Source organism: Achroia grisella, unplaced genomic scaffold, assembly GCF_030625045.1.
Source record: "Achroia grisella isolate CSIRO2021 unplaced genomic scaffold, CSIRO_AGI_Agris_v1 utg2156, whole genome shotgun sequence".
Lineage (NCBI taxonomy): Eukaryota > Metazoa > Arthropoda > Insecta > Lepidoptera > Pyralidae > Achroia > Achroia grisella.
The window spans coordinates 1,009,351-1,026,436 of record NW_026712714.1 but is presented as its reverse complement, the minus strand read 5'-3'; the positions used below and the strand labels follow the sequence as shown (position 1 = coordinate 1,026,436).

The following is a 17,086-nucleotide window of genomic DNA, read 5'->3' as shown; positions in this document are numbered from 1 at the left end:
ACTCTATCTATTAAAAATCGCTTCAGAATCCATTGCGTAGTTTTAAAATTTAAGCATACATAGGGACAGACAGCGACAGCGACTTTGTTTTATATGTAATGATGATATGTCATAATTTCGGGTACTGATTAGACTATTTCCTTTCGGCAAAAATGCAATAGCATATATGTTGGTAGTAACTATATTCTTCGTAATTGAATTTAAAAATGAATCTTATTACTTTTTCTTCTTATCTTAAGTATTTTTGTAATCATATACAAGCTTTTTTGAAAAGAATACAAGCTGAGTTTCTTGTCAGTTCTTCTCATGTTAAAATCATTCCGAACTGACGGTAGATTTGACATATCATAATAGTCTGTAATAGACCTACATGAAACAAGTTATTTTGTTTTGATTGTTTACCGATTTCCATCATGTGGGCTTGTTTGCTATTACAATTACCTAAAATAAAAACTGTTCTTCCATACAATCAGTTAGAAACAGTTAACCAAAGACATTCTCTTACTGATATTATAAACACGAAAGTTTGTGAGTATGAATGGATGTTTGTTACTCTTTCACGCAAAAACTACTGAACGGATTTTAATGAAACTTTACAATGATATAGCTTATACATCAGAATAACACATAGGCTATAAATTTGACGCGTCAGATAGATATCAAGTAAGTGTGTTGCAGACGAAGTTACGCGGATCAGCTAGTCAATAATATAATAATTGTTTTTGTTAACACAATGACAAACACACGCGCACTTTTCACTTAGTATATACCAATCCATTGTAGCAGGAAACGAGATCTCGCCGTTTCTTTGATTAGTATAGTTTGTTATCGGTATTTCCATAACCGGAGAGTTAATTAGAAATATAAAATCACGAATTTTTTTGCTATCGGTCGAATTTGATGCACTGCCTTTTGATGTCGGTATAGCACAATTAGGCGACGACGCTCCGCAATGACAAACTAAATGAATCCGGATAATGGCGGATTTTATTCCTGAACAATGCTCGGATATCTTAATAACCGGATTCTTATGTATCCTTTATAGCACAATTAGGCGACGACGCTCCGCAATGACAAACTAAATGAATCCGGATAATGGCGGATTTTATTCCTGAACAATGCTCGGATATCTTAATAACCGGATTCTTATGTATCCTTTATAGCACAATTAGGCGACGACTCTCCGCAATGACAAACTAAATGAATCCGGATAATGGCGGATTTTATTCCTGAACAATGCTCGGATATCTTAATAACCAGATTCTTATGTATCCCTAATAAATACACCATTTAGGTATATCCTTCCCCAAAATATCCTAAAATTCCTATCCCTGTATCCTTACTTCTCCTGAAGAACTGCAGAAACTTCGAAGATGACAACACTAAGTCTACTATCACTTGATAACACCGTAAACAATCTAATGAAAAATTCTGAGAAGGGGATTGTTAATACTTATTTATTATAGCTTTGCATTCAATAATTTTACAATAAACAGACAGATAGGTATATTTTAAAGTATGTTAATTATGGACCCTGTTGGGCAGCCAGCGGGAGAGAAGAGAGTCCGAGTTATTATTTATATAATTATAATATTCGATATATAGTATAAGTAAGGAGCCAACAGAGTATCAGCGCTGCAGAGTTATCTGTAGCATTATGCTGAGTTGGCTACCTTTTCACTTTTGCGGCACATAAAGTCACCTACATTTCTTTTATTAATTCGTGTTTTTCTGTATCTCATGTACCTATGTTATGTGTCTGTAATTGTGAATAAAGAATTTATCTATCTATCTATCTATATATAATAATAATAATAGTAATAATTAATTAATTGGAACTGTATATATTTAATTATTAAAATTGTGTAATAATATTTTTTAATCAATAGTTTCTTGAGATTTCTCTCTCTTTTAAGACTTTAAGACTCTTTTAAAGATAGTGGTATGTGATTATATACATATATAGCTTTCCCGGCAAACTTGTTTTGCCATATAAATTAATAACGCTGTAAAAAAATAGGGGTTGATGATAGAAGGGTGAAAATTTAGGATTGCATGTATTTTTGTATGTTGTATCATAAAAAAATTGAAACTAACAATTTTGCCTAAAAAATAAAAAATAAATTTAGGGGTGGACTACCCCTAACATTTAGGGGGATGAAAAATAGATGTTGGCCGATTCTCAGACCTACTCAATACGCTCACAAAATGTCATGAGAATCGGTCAAGCCGTTTCGGAGGAGTACGGGAACGAAAACTGTGACACGAGAATTTTATATATAAGATTTTTTAATCAATAGTGTCTTGAGATTTCGTATAAATATTTTATCATATTTTTCCTCTTTTAAAGACAGTGGTAAGTGATTATATACATATTTTTTTTTTATCTCAGGACAATTCACACAGCGCCATCTACACCCAAGTTAAGCTAGCTAAAGCTTGTGTTATGAGTACTAGATAACTGATACAAATACATAGATTTTTTTTTTTTTCGTAAATACATACATATTATACATAGAATACAACCAGACCGATACAAACAATCATACTCATGAATACTCATGAATATAAATGTTTGTGCCGTGCGAGGAATCGAACCCGCGACCATCGGACGTAAAGCGGCGTACTAAACCACTAGACCACCGAGGTCGTCAAATATTTAGTAAGTAAATCTAATAATTGCTAGCAATGCCAGGTATACTTCACGTGGTTCCTACAGGAAAGTGTCGTGACAATTTCCTGGTGTTTCTGCCACGACGGGCGAAGTGACTCGATCTCATGCTCATCTTATCTCTACTGGTGCCCTGCTATCATATACTGTTAGCGCAGGCGGGAGCACTATTCAGTAAAATAAACTATATTACTGTAAAATTTCATCTTTATTGTAACATACCTTATTATGTCAAAGGCTATAAATTCCTCGCGAGTGAAACCGCGGAACTACTAGTAATATATATACAATGTCCCAGTAACTAGCTAGTCGCCCCGGCTTCACCCGGGTGTACATGTATTATACATATAATCTTCTTGAATCGATTTATCTATATAAAAAAACCGCTTCAAAATCCGTTGCGTATTTTTAAAGATTTAAGATTATATAGGGACAGACATCGACAGCGACTTTGTTTTTTACTATGTAATGATGATGTATACATTTTTTTCTAACAATACTTTGTACATAGTGTCCCTCGGTCAGACGGTTATGTTGAGATTCTGGCAATGCACCGCTATATAAACCCCAATTTAATTAAATTTCCTGAATTCGCGTTATTTTGATTGCTTTTAAATCTGTTACTTTATAATGCAACAGCGTAATTCAGCATTACGGATATCACTAATTGTTTATTAATATTATTATAACTCTGATTGCATTTTCCGTTAAAAAGAAATTATTAAATTGCCATCCGTGTGTGAATCATTAATGATTCGCTTTACAGCGATGCAGCGCCGCCGAGGTCACATAATAAGCTTGTTTCATAAACGTACCTTAAGTATATAAGCGACAACATAGTACTACAGATGTTTGTTCTTGCGACCCGAACGCGCGACGCGTAACGTTTTTAAAAAACATTAAATAAAAAAAAAAACGTTGAGTGACGTCACCGAAGTTTTAAATATCGAAGAGACATCGTGAAACGTTTCAGTGTGTTGTGCTTGTCATTGTGGAGTGGTAGCCGTGACGTTTTATGTGAGTTTTTTTTTAATATTGAATTATAATTTTTATTTTGAAAATCGAATGTGAGTGTTCTCAGGTTTTTATTTTTTTTATAGTGTCCAGGTGGAGATGTTTATAGGTATATTGAGAATGAATTCTTGGACAAGTTATATTTTTAATTTAATAATAAAAAAAAAACATTTATTAAATTTTTTAAATATTTTTTCTTTAATTATAAATTCACTATATTACAAAGTTACAAATTTTCTCTCACCGCGAGTCAGTTGATGTCTTTTACACGTACATTTCGGGCACTATGGTAATTGTAATAAAAAATATTTTACACATAGTAAAACAAATAAAAATTTTTGTCAAGCATAACGTTTTAATATATTACAATTTTATTCATATAATAATTATTTTACATAGAATAAACCAATTAATGTTAATTATTTAATTTCGAATCTATCCCGAAACATTTTCCAGCTGATAAAAAAAATAATTTAGAAATATAACATAATTTTAAAATTGTTCCCTATAAACTGTTTTAAATATGACGCGCTTATTTATACTTTAAAGCATATTATTAACAATTATCGGGAACTCAGTAAAAATAAATAAATCTTGGTAAGATCCCATAATTTTTCCTTATTCCATATAATTTTTATATTTATATTATAACTCATTTATCCGCATTCAAGTATGTCTGCACATCCCAAAGGTTGACTGGGAGAGAATGCTATAATATTAAGTCCACATTTTGTACCAATTTTAGTGGTCAAGCAAATAAAAAAAATATATTTTTTTTAAATAATTTAGTCTATAATGATTAATTATTTCCTTAATTAATTTAACATTTCGAATAAATATGATACTGATATCAATTACAATTTGATTAATATTTATATTTCTTTACTTATTTATTGAAAACCCCAAATGTGTAAAATACAAATTATTATTATGTTTCTTTTAATGCCATGATGAAATCAAAATCCTTTGAATATTTAATTAATAAATATTTTTATACTAATATAATAATATCAATATTTAAATCACAAATATTGTAAATTATTATATATCTAGTTATAATAACTTCAAGCCAGGTATTCCGCGGGATGAGCAGAACTTTCTAACATATTTCTACCCTTAAATACAAGGCATCTTTTATAAATTAATCCGATTAATATAATGACAATATTTAAATTACAAATATTGTAAATTATTATATTATAGTATAATAACTTCAAGCCAAGTCTTCCGCGGGATGAGCAGAATTGTCTAACAGATTTCTACCCTTAAATGCAACTCATATATTAATCACTTAATAAATTAATCCGATTAATATAATGCCAATATTTAAATCACAAATATTGTAAATTATTATAATCGTATCTATGTATAATAACTTCAACCCAAGTCTTTCGCGGGATGAGCAGAATTGTCTAATACATTTTTACCCTTAAATAAAACTCATCTTTTATTCACTTAACTATCATACACCCAGTACTTGTGTGTGTATATTGGTTTAAGTGCTATTTAATTTAATACAAATTAAAAAGACTCCTTATATATAAAGAGCCTTTTTAATATATAGGTTGTACTATAGATATAAATCAAATAATAGACAAAATATTTTCTATATTTATAACCGTATAACCGGTTTGGATGTTTTCTATGTATAATATGTATTTATATTTATTTAAAAAAAAATGCTCTGCTTTGCTTGGGACTTAGATGGCGCGATGATATGTGAATTGTACTAAGATATTATTATTCTATAATAATAATCAGCATATAACATGGGGTTTTCCAAAAAGGATATCAAGGTTGGGGGTTGGGCATGCGCACGTGACTTCCTGGTATTTCAGGCGGCAAAAGGCTGCGGTAACACTTTTCCATCCGATGTGCCGTATGCTTGATTGCCACGATTGTGGTGAAAAAAATCAAATTCAAAATTATTCATGTTGGTCTATTACAGACTCTTATAATATGTCAAATCTACCGTCAGTTCGAAGTGATTTCGAGACGAGATGAACTGACAAGCAACTCGGCTCGTAATCAAAACTTCTTCACATTTATATTCTTCTCAACGTTATATAATATAACAATTTGTTTAACAACCTCGATATTAAAAAATATCCTTGCAAACCTACAAAATAGGCAACTAATATTTATTATAAATAGTGAGAATAATAAAACAATTCGATAGTTGCAACCTCCAAGATAAACTAGATCCATACACAGAATCTATAAGGTGAATTAGGAACGCCCACAGAAATTATGAATTTTATTTAAAAATATTGTTTTTTAATTGATTATAGTACTATGCACAAATAAATCTGCAGATTTTGCCAAACTGAAGAGGAAACGCCACTGCACATCCCATGTGGTTGTAGCCTACTCATGTATAAACGAAATATCTCCTTTGGAAAGTTTACACTCTATCGTGAGAAGATAAAAACCATCGCTTCTAAGAATATCCTTCAATTCTTGTCTCTGAGAGGTGTAGGTAGCGAACTCTGAAAAAGGGCGAGCACAATAGATCTATGTAGGTCGCAGTATTACAGGTCCAAGCACCTGAAAATAGCCCAAACAACACAATAAAAAAAAAAGTGTTATGAGACTACCGCCGGTATGAGGCAACGGTATACGCTGGCAGGGCACCAGTGGAGGATGACATCAGTCCATCGTTGCAAATTCATGAGGAATTTAACATAATGGAGGTCAATCTGACTTGGTATATTGCTAGCAATGGCTTAATTCAATATAAATACTGACAATCATAACCCAATCATAAACAGTAACAATCTTTTGATCAGATTGAGATCGAGAGATCAACACTCAAAAACTTTAAAAGTCCATAACTCAAAATATATACGACTAGCTTTTGCCCACGGCTTCGCTCGCGTTTATTTATCCTTTTAAGGGTGGAATTCATCAAAATCCTTGCTTAGGGGACGCCTACGTCATAGTAGCTTTATGCATGCAAAATCTCAGCCCGATCGGTTTAAATTTGACAAAGTTTCATACCAACTTTCATCCCCTATTTTACCTCCTTGTGGGTAGAATTAATTTAAATCCTTTCTTAGCGGATGCCTATGTCATAATATTTACCTGTATGCCAAATTTCAGCCCGATCTGTGAAGTGGTTTGGGCTGTGCGTTGATAGATCACTATGTCAGTCAGTAACCTTTGAGTTATATATTTTTAGATTTAATCTCAACACTATACACTTATATTCTTGTATATTAACTGTTTTAAATATCATTGGCGTCACTGACAGGAGGTCGTCCTCTACTTCACTTGTGTACATTCCGATCTACCCTCCATCCAATTCAAACAGGGATCACGACGGCCTGAGCCGAGGTTTAAAATGGTATCCATCATGTGAGAGTAGGCCTTCATAAGTCCTTCCGCGTTTGGAGTGGCATCTACACTCGCCGCCTATCGTCCGGTGAAGCTGTAAAGGCCAGCTGCGGCCAACAGCATTAGAGTAGTCGTAACTTGTGTACAGGATCGCACCAAAACAAGTAGTTTCATTAATAAAGTATAAATATTACACCGGCTTATGTAATACCGGAGAAAAACCACAAGTCAAGTATTGAAACTTATTTTTTTACAATTCTATTGTTAAACATCTATAAATTTCAATTTATGTTTCCATTAATTGTGTAATTCTTAATGTTATTGGCATAAAGGCGATTATTGTTCATCGGCCAATATTACGTCATCCCGGATCTCGGTACGAAATATGCAGATGTGGTTTTATCTTCTGGGATTAAGAGACCAATGAGAAACTGCAAATAAATAACATAAATATATGTGCCTAACTATACCAAGTAACTCTGTGTTAATAGGCCAGTGGTTCCCAAATAGTTTTTGCTGTGTACCCTCAAACCTTGGCTTCGCCTCGGTGAAAGTACATAGCCGCACGTATACATATAAACCTTCCTCTTTATAAGAAATTCATTAATAAGATTTTTTTTTAAATTGAAATGATAATGAACTTGTACACCCACCTGCGATAACAGTTGACTGTATCAGTTATAAGATGAGCATGAGGTCCGCCCATTGTGTCAGATTCACAACGAACTTATCACGATGGTTTCCAGCGCGTCGAATTTACATTGCTAGTAAAGATTTCACTAGTCTACATTACTAACTATTCCTTCCCCCAATCATGTTTTTTGTCAAATTTCTTTTAAATTTTTGTCTTAACTTATCTACCCACCCATTTACACGGAAATATATTATATATATAAACGAATCACTCTATCTATTAAAAATATTCCACTAGATAGAGTGATTCAAGAGGAAGCTTCTTCTGCGTACTTAATAGTGATTCTTTGTAATAATGTTATTATATAGATCATTTTTTATTATAATACACTAGTGACTTTGTTTATATATATAAACCTTCCTCTTGAATCACTCTATCTATTCAAAAAAACCGCTTCAAAATCCGTTGCGTAGTTTTAAAGATTTAAGCATACATAGTAATGATTGTAACTTCCTCCCGGCTTCGAAGGTACATGCCTTGACATAAAACCTTCCTCTTGAATCACCTATATTAAAAAAACCGCTTCAAAATCCGTTGCGTAGTTTTAAAGATTTAAGTATACATAGGGACAAACAGTGGTAGTGACTTTGTTTTATACTATGTTTGAATTCCTGAAGGTACCTATATATACATAATGTTTATTATAACAACTTAAATTGTTTATTATAACGCAAGACATGTAAACAGTAAATAAACAAATTATGCAGGAATTCACATAAAATATTTAAGTGCTATATGATGTGTAACATGATCATATTAAAACAAATCATAACAATATTATGATAAACAGATTTTTTTAACGTGTGGAAAATCTTCAAAAGACCGTCACCCCGCCGGAGGGAGGGCGGAATGGTGTGTGAGATTTGTACTCACCAAAAACCACACGGTGTACCTACGAGCGCCTATGCCGGAGCCAGGGGATACACATGTGCATTTCCACCCCAGCTCAGACGGCGACAGCCCGCCCTGTAGATGTTGTAGGGCAGGCCCCATCTCGTTACGGTTAGGGCGACCTATTTCGCCCTACTCCATTGTGGAGGCGTGTGGGTACACGCACACCTCCGGGGCCTTTGGATTGGGGGACTGCCTCCCTCAAGGCAGGCACCCCGGCCCCAGTGGGGGATAGAGGGGGGCGGAGTTTTGTAGGGGCACTTCTGCGGCGGAAGGAATCCCAGATCTCGTTACCACGATCTCTCGCTACTGATCAAGGATGTTAGATCCTAGTTCAGGGTAGGCGAACCGATGGCACGCGTGCCACTGACGTCACGCGTGCCACTGACGTCACGCGTCACAATATTTTGGGCACGTCGTCGATCATAAAACTGTTTGAAGAAACTGGCTCATGCTATTTTAACAATATTTTTGCTAAAACTAACATTGTACAAGCCTGACATAAATAATTTGTCATCTAACCTGCAGCAACAGAAGTCACCCAAATTTTACCGTAATTTAATTTATGCGTGTAATGAAAACAATCCAATATGTACCTCTTTTGTTTACTTTATTTCATAGATAGTATTTATTATTATTATTTTCCAAATAATCAGAAAGTCAAAATTATTTGATGGCATGTCAATGACCCCTTTAAATATTTTTTAGAAAAAATGGCACGTTGATGCATAAAAAAAAATTAAAAAATCGATTATATTACTGGTTACTGGACAAGTGTTTTTATGACATCAAAGAATATTTATCTGATGATTGTTGACTTTTTTTTTATTACTATATAATTAGAATGGTACATAAGACATTTTTAAATTATAATATTATAGGTTATTCCATTTTAATATAAAAATTTGGCGTCTTGCATAAACACCTAATATTATCTTAAATAAATATAATAGAATAGAAAATACTTTATTCAAATAAACTTAATTTATATACTTTTGAATATTCATGCTATTTTTTTTAAATCTACCGCTCACTATTTTTTTTTTAATACACCGCGGAGCTGTCTCATCACAAAAAGAACGAGAAAGAAACTTTTAAATAATTATTGTAACTTTACATTTTTAAGTCGAAATGTGTGAATACAAACTACCATTTATTTATGCAGGTCAAAATATGAAATACACAATAAGATTAAATCAGTCGTAGTGATTAGAGCAGACCAGTTACTACGGAATAGCTCAGTGATAACTATTTGAGCCGCCAAGGATTTTGCTTTGAAAGATGTGTTTCCGATAAAGGGTGCAGAATAGGCAATTGAAATTACAAGATAATTGGAATGATATCTGAGTACAGTGAGTTTTACACGCATTTTGTGATTTGTAGTCTTTCAAATTTAATGTTTCTTTGCAGGTGATAGGATTTAGTTCTTACTTACAGCTATCCGCGACTGAAATAAATACAAATTCCAAAGTAAAAGTAGCCCAAATGACTCCGAATAATATTAGTTACATGTGAGCGAAATTCCCGTCAATATAACGGTTTCAGAAATTACCAAGAATAAATAAACAGATATTTTTTATGTACTCATTAGTACCGTATATACTTTTATTTTATTTATTTGTAATAAACTTTGTTTCATATTTTCTGAAGTAGTCTCTACTAAGAAATAACCAATTTTTCAATTGTTATCAATTTAATCGCTTTTGGTTTAAAGAAACAGGTCTTCTACCGGTAGTTTACGCGCATTTTGTGATTTGTAGTCTTTCAAATTTAATGTTTCTTATGTATATAATATATAACTAACTACACATAACTATCAATTTTTCAATTCTAATGAGTTTATCAATCATAATTCAAAGAGAATAGTCTTCGACTAGTTTTTATACGCATTTTGTCATTTGTAGTCTTTCAAATTTAATGATTCTTATGTATATAATATATAACTATTAACTATGTATATAATAGTATATAACTAACTACACATAACTACCAATTTTTCAATTCTAATGATTTAATCAATCATAATTCAAAGACAATAGTCTTCGACTGGTTTTTATATGCATTTTGTGATTTGTAGTCTTTCGATTTTAATGTTACTTTCTTTAACGATATAATTCAAAGATAATTCGACTGGTAAACTCAACAATAAAGTAATGTGTTGTGTTACTGATGCACTAGGACTCGCAAATGGCTGCATACGTAATATTTCTGGTAATGTAAACACGTAAAGCTCGCTTTCATAATTCGGCCGGGGGGCATTGCGCAAGGACGCGCCGACCGGACGCTGACCAGTGATGTCACAGATTCGATTGCAGTGTCGATGATTTTTATAATAAAGTAATTCAATTGAGTTTCTTGCCAGTTCTTCTCTATTGGAATTTATACTGAATATTCCTGTATTATAATTTTTGAATTTAAATTTGAAAAAAAAAAACACTAATTCCAGCTGACTTGTGTAACTTCGTCTGCATCACACTTTACATAATATCAAAATTTGTCATTATTCGCCCTATATTTAGAAGTTTAATCAAAAGGTTCAGATTTTTCGCATGAGAAACAAACATATTAGTGTGCGTTTATAATATTTATTTATTATTATAACAGTAATAAGCAAGTAATGCTCAATTTCTACCAGTGACAATCCACACAACGCCATCTAGACCCAAGTGAAGCTAACTAAAGCTTGTGTTATGGGTACTAGACAACTGATACAAATACATAGATAATTTCTTTTTCGTAAATACATATTATACAAAGAAAACACCCAGACCGATACAAACAATCATACTCATGAATATAAATGTTTGTGTCGTGCGAGGAAGCGAACCCGCGACCATCGGACGTAAAGAGTTGTGCTAGACCGCTAGACCACCGAGGCCGTCAAATTATTATTTTTTCTTACATTTTATATTGTCTAATTTCTATATTATTATTCTTTATTTTTTTTCTCAGCTTTTGCTGGATTTCTCCACACTTATTATTATTATTATTACTAGCTGTGCTACCAAATTCTTAGATTTATACATATCTAATACACTTACTACATTAATCATCAACTGATCAATCAAAATTCTATATAATAAATATAGAATTTTCAAATGATGACCGTATGCTTCTTTGCAAAAAACATTGTATAAAAAAACCCTAATCACACAAGTTAGTCGGTTTTTAGCTCTTTTAAATTGCCCTCGAATTTTTCCATCTATAGAATCCTATACCGGCATTTCCACTACTCAATGCTAAATATATAATTCTATATTTAACTATTTTATATGTTATTTTTATATAACCATCATTTATTTGTATAAAACAATTGAGATAAAACATTAATATAGGCAGAAGTCTCATCAAATTGTAAGTTAAAGCAATAATTTTTCTATCGGGACATATTAACCGTTTTTATATGCTAATATATTTATATACTTTTGTTTTTAATGTGGTACACGTACCGCATGTCATTTTTATCGCGAAATCATCGTTAATACGATAATGAATCGTGTGAAAATCCTGACCGTATCAAATGACAGATAACCTATGTTTAGAATTTTGAATGTAAAGGTCCGAACGCGCTACTGATTACCGACGAAAGCAACCAATAGAAGAAAGTGGATTTTTTGATATCTGAAAACCCCAAATTTCAAAAACTAATTTTGGTTCTTTTTTCAAAAATTTATCATTATTATTACATAGTATAAAATAAAGTCACTGCCGCTGTATGTTTCTATGTATGCTTAAATCTTTAAAACCACGCAACAGATTTTGAAGCGGTTTTTTTTAATAGATAGAGTGATTCAAGAGGAAGGTTTATATATGTAATACATGTACACCCGTACGAAGCCGGGGCGAGTAAGTAGTGGTATATAAACTTATAATTTTGTAGACAGTTGGGAATAAATATATGAGTCATGAAGTTTTGAAATAGTTTTTTGGCTCCGGAGTAAAACTAGGTTTTTCAAGTTACAACTTAGTGGTTAATCCCGACCCGAATCCCGTTCATTAGTAGTGAGTTCTAATCATGAGTAACGCCATTCCGATGATGTCAAGTGTGTGATAATGATAAATTACATATTATATTTAAAATTGATTATCTTTTGTAAAATGTAACATTACATTAATTATAAATTAATTAATAATATAAATATTAGATAGATAGATAGATATATCGTTTATTTGTTTGTTACTAATCACACACAACATGTTCATAAGAATAGACAATACATAATACGACATAAGATTTATAAAATTGTGTTATTATGTGTGATCTGTAGCAATACAAACAGGTCGAAGCTCAGCGTGGAACATTGTTCAAGGAACAAAACACTGATGTTAAGCTTCAACCCATTTGAGGGTACGTGAAAATAATAATTAAAATAAATATAAAATAAAAAGAGCTGTGTACGGTGTGTGTATAATAAAAATAATGTAAATAGTTCACAGTATAATTTGATATAATTTTAACTGAGTGGTAAGGATTAAACGAAAACAAAAGAAATTTACATTATATACATACAGATACATAATATTACATAAATAAAAACGCCCAAACAATATATCTATATCATAAATCGTTTGCATATTAAATATGCCATTTAAACAAGATCAAGGAATGAAGCAATCAAATGCTCATTAACGTATAACAACATCTATTAACATTTAACATGTGTTATAACAAAAAAAATGATCTACATAACAACATTATTGTTACAAAAGAATCATTATCATTACATAATACAAACAAAGTCGCTGTCGCTGTCTGTCCGTCCCTATGTATGCTTAAATCTTTAAAACTACGCAACGGATTTTGAAGCGGTTTTTTTAATAGATAGAGTGATTCAAGAGGAAGGTTTATATGTATAGTACATGTACACCGAGGCGAAGCCGGGGCGAGTAGCTAGTTACATAGTATAAAACAAAGTCGCTGTCGCTGTCTGACCCTATGTATGCTTAAATCTTTAAAACTACGCAATGGATTTTGAAGCGGTTATTTTAATAGATAGTGATTCAAGAGAAAGGTTTATATGCATAATACATGTACAAACGGGCGAAGCCGAGGCGAGTAGCTAGTGTATTATAATAAAAAATGATCTACATAATAACATTATTGTTACAAAAGAATCACTATTAAGTATAACCCAGTTATGTGACTCGTTGGACAAATATGGCATTGCTAGAGTTATGTGGAATTCTACGGACCGTCCAAGGACTGATTTACATTTGCATATAATTATAATAATTTGGAATAGAGGATCCGGGTTTTTCGTAATATTCGGATAATGTTAATATTTGTCTTTACATCTGTAGTCTATGCTTAAGACGAACTCGGTGGTCTAGCGGTTTAACACACCGCTTCATGTTCGATGGTCGCGGGTTTGAAACTTAGAGTCTTCGCACGGTCTAACAATCCAGACCGATACATACAGCATCGGTCTGGATGTTTTCTATGTATAATATGTATGTTTATAAAAATGTATCTATATATTTATATCAGTTGTCTAGTACCCATAATACAAGCTCTGCTTACCTTGGGACAAGATGGCGCTGTGTGAATTGTCCTGACTTATTATATATTATAAGAAATGATATCTTACGGTCGGCCACACTATCTTAGTACTCTGTGCAGCACTTTAATACGGTGTGTGCTCTGTGATTTTAAAAATCTTTTAAACTTTTAAGTAACCTAGATTACCTTTTTTCTATATACAATAAAATATTGTTAGTCTCGTTTACTGATGAAATTTAAATGAGCAATCCTATTTTGTTTAGCCAGGAATCAACTTTATTGACTTAACTTTTAAAAAACATTAGAGAAGAAAAAATCCTGATATTTTTATGCATTTTTATTTTATACTATCTTTTCCCGCGACTGAATTTAACTTTATTTTTCTAAAATAAAAGTAGCCTAAGTTACTCCTTATTATATCAGCTACCTGCTAAAAAAAGTCCCGTCAAAATCGGTCCAGCCATTTCAGAGATTAGCCGGAACAAACAGTCAGACAGACAAAAATTGTAAAAAATGTTGTTTTGGTGTACCATATTTATATTCATATGCATGTAGTAAAAAACGGTTATTTCAATATTACAAACAGACACTCCAATTTTATTTATATGCATAGATTTTTTAATACTTTTAGAACGTCCATACGGAATGAAAAATTGTCAAAATTGTACATACATACATAAAACAAATAATTTAACTTTATCGCGTTTGACAGTTCGCATATTTGGCAGTTCGAATTGAATATTCATAGATATGACAGGACGACTGTCGGGTAGTGAGTCATATGAGTATCTTCACGATTATTTATCATCTAAGATTAATAGGTATTTTATTTAATGGATGATAATGTAATGGTGCACCCGGCTGTGCTAGCTGTTTACGTTGACGAGGCAACAATGGAGGATGATAAGATTTTTTTTTTGACGATTCAGACAACGCCATCTGTACCAAAGTTAAGCTAGCTAAAGCTTGTGTTATGGGCACTAGATAACTGATACATATACATAGATATTTTTTTTTGTAAATACATACATTTTTTTGTTTTGTTAATAATGGGTTTGTACCTCATCTGATGGTAAATGATGGTAAGACCTAGAATGGACCTAAGATATTATACATAGAAAACACCCAGACTGATACAAACAATCATACTCATGAATACAAATGTTTGTGCTGCGAGACGACCTATCGGTCGTCAAGATGAATGGAACTGACCTAAAGGTCACTGATTTAAGTCAGTGTCAAAGTGTCAAATTCACTAGGAATTTTCATAATCGAATCCAGGAGAATGAAGAAGTACTTACTACACGGGAGAAAAGAAAAAAAGGCAGATATTGAATACAATAGAAAATAGACGAGGAAAAATGTTAGGACACTTGATACGGTACGATGATTATATGAAAATTTATTGAGGGAAAAATAGAAGGAAAGAGGGGTAGGTGAAGACCAAGGCACAGCTACATCAAGCAAATGAAAGACAGAATTGGAGTCGTGTCGTATCAACATGTAAAGAGCATGATGGAAGATCGCGGAATGTGGCAAGAGTTCCACCAACAAGAGCGTAGCTTAAATTATAATTGAATAGTCCAATGTACAATAACTTTTGTAATATTTGTACGTTTTAAAAAGTGAATAAATAAATTAAATAAATAAAATGAACTGAGTGGCAAATGGAGGGCAACTTGATATTGTATATGGGATGAACAGTCCACATTACTAACATCCCTTCTCCCAGATTAATACGTATTATAGAGGGTGTAGTTAGAGACATTATCATCTGTTTTATTCTAATGCTGTTGGCCGCAGCTGGCTTTAGAACATATCCGGACAAAGACGCGGGCAACATATCTATAGGTCTTCGAATCTGCAGAAGAATACATGAAATGGCTGAAATCCTACTTGAGATAAACTTAATATAAGTTATTCATATAAAAAAAGAGGCAGCAGTTGGCCTTCAGCCGCTCTATAAGTCCTTCCGCAGGTTTGAAATACCTTCTGCACTCGGTCACATATCGTTCGATGCAGCTATAAAGGCCAGATACCATCAACTCTTTAAGAAAAAAACAGAATTTCCTTATGATTTTTTCTTTTCTAATATTCTTTAGAAGTCTGTTAAGTCATTCTCAAGTTGTTGCCAGACCAAAAAAATAGGATTCTATTTTTAAATTGCATTATGCATCATCAAGAAATACTCATTTTTTTTTATTCTAGTGCTCCATTCGGAATTTAGATTCAGTCAAACCGGCAAAAAATAAGTCTGTTGCTTTGTAAATGAAATATTGTTCAACATCACGTTTTACAGAAATTTTGTGCGAATACAAACTGCCCAATAGCGACAATTCATAAAAACATAAGCATTAAAGAAATAGTTACATATTATTTTAATCATTTTCGAATCTATCCTATGTTTGTATCCATTATTTGGTAAATAGCCCATTTACTAGCATAAAGCATAAGTACATCTGTCAACCTTAACCTGGTCTCATATTATTAGGTTTAGTCATACGATACTAAGCTACTACCGTTTGATTGGTGCAAATGATCATACGCCCCGCCCACTTTGGAAATGTGCCAATCAAAACAGGGTTGCATAGTACAATCTTTCGTTTGAACCTAATAATGTAAGACCAGACTTAATCCGCATATTCTTCTCTGTTCTTATACAAAGTAATCTTTACTTAATATTATAAATGCGAAAGTAACTCTGTCTATCTGTCTCGCTTTCACGTCCAAACTACTGAGCCAATTTGAATGAAATTTGGCAGACAAATAATCCAGACTCTTAGAAAGGACATAGGCTACTTTTTAATGTAAAAAAAGGATTCTAAGGGGTTGAAAGGGTAGATTAAAGTTTGAATAGAAATATTGTCATTTTTAAAGCTAGAAGCTCGAAACATATTTTTAGGGAATAAACAATAATTTAATATAAACAAATATGACATTCAATGTTTGTAAAAATAAAACCCTTAAAGGGGTAAAAGAT

At 32.4% G+C, this 17,086-nt stretch overlaps 1 protein-coding gene across 1 annotated transcript in view; it reads left to right on the top strand.

Annotated features, from left to right (window-relative positions):
• The first annotated feature begins 3,538 nt into the window (after positions 1 to 3,538).
• Positions 3,539 to 17,086, top strand: part of LOC131842288 (mucin-19-like) — a 75,155-nt gene continuing 61,607 nt past the window's right edge. The window contains 1 exon segment of the mRNA XM_059190823.1: positions 3,539 to 3,688. The gene's annotated coding sequence lies outside the window, so the exon portion shown is untranslated.